This window comes from Oryzias melastigma, linkage group LG15 (assembly GCF_002922805.2).
Source record: "Oryzias melastigma strain HK-1 linkage group LG15, ASM292280v2, whole genome shotgun sequence".
NCBI classification, from domain to species: domain Eukaryota; kingdom Metazoa; phylum Chordata; class Actinopteri; order Beloniformes; family Adrianichthyidae; genus Oryzias; species Oryzias melastigma.
The window spans coordinates 18,313,332-18,314,344 of record NC_050526.1 but is presented as its reverse complement, the minus strand read 5'-3'; the positions used below and the strand labels follow the sequence as shown (position 1 = coordinate 18,314,344).

At 30.2% G+C, this 1,013-nt stretch overlaps 1 long non-coding RNA gene across 1 annotated transcript in view; it reads left to right on the top strand.

The window, feature by feature from the left end:
- The window catches only part of LOC118599745, a 1,172-nt gene extending 1,077 nt beyond the window's left edge, over nucleotides 1–95 (top strand). Inside the window, exon 2 of the long non-coding RNA XR_004949236.1 lies at nucleotides 6–95. This is a non-coding gene — a long non-coding RNA (uncharacterized LOC118599745). The remainder of the gene's footprint in view (nucleotides 1–5) is intronic.
- The last annotated feature ends 918 nt before the right edge of the window (nucleotides 96–1,013 follow it).

The following is a 1,013-nucleotide window of genomic DNA, read 5'->3' as shown; positions in this document are numbered from 1 at the left end:
AAGAGGTAAGAAACAATCTTGCATGTATTAATATTATTGAAGTTTAATTTCACCCTCCCCTCACTTTACATTACATTTCCAAATTAAAAAAAAAATGCAGTACCTCAAATGACCACTTGAGGCTGGCTTCTGAATGACTCCCATGTTAAAGAGAGGTTGTTTTTTAGGTACCTGAACCAATACTCATCAAACTCTCAGTATTTTGTCCTGCTTAGTTGTGCATTTTTACAACATTGAGGAGGTGATTGTAGATTCAAAATTTCAGTGAAGTGAAGTCACACATTGTCAAAACGGTGCATATATGTCTATTTTTACTACACATTTTTTTAGGATTTAAAAAATTCTAATAATATTATAATAACGTTTTGTCTATTTTGGATTTAACAAAACTAAAAGTGTTTTAATATCAAGAGTTCTGATGTTGTCTTTAGTTGTCTCATTGATCATCTGACTGTTTCTACTACAGGAATAATTACTATTGGTAACTCCAAAAAAAAGTAATTGAAATTTTTTTTCTGAAATACAGTTTTAATTCCAGTTTAAGATTATATTTGTTATGTGTTTGATTCAAACATTTAGCCAATCAGATCCCAGTGCACCATAATGTCTGCAGGATCTGAGTACTCGGGTCAAATCCGTCTTTGAAGTTTTAATCTATCTACATTTCAGACTTTTTCATGCAGCTCCAGGAGAAAATGTCTAACTGGAATGCATGGATATCATGAATATATATGCGTATATGCTGAGCGAGAAAAGATTAATGGGAAACAGATGCAGCAGTAAACTAAGAACAGGTGTGAACCTGGACAGGATATAAATCGCAAACAACCAGCAATATATAATTAACAATATACCAATAAAACTACAAAAAAAAAAAAAATTAAATCTGAATTTTAATTAGGCGAAAATACATTTGCAAAAAAGCCACAACTAAACAAAAAGATTAACATTTAAAAAAAGGATTATCACAAAAATGCTGTTAATCAATTAAAAAAACTATCAAAAATAATCAC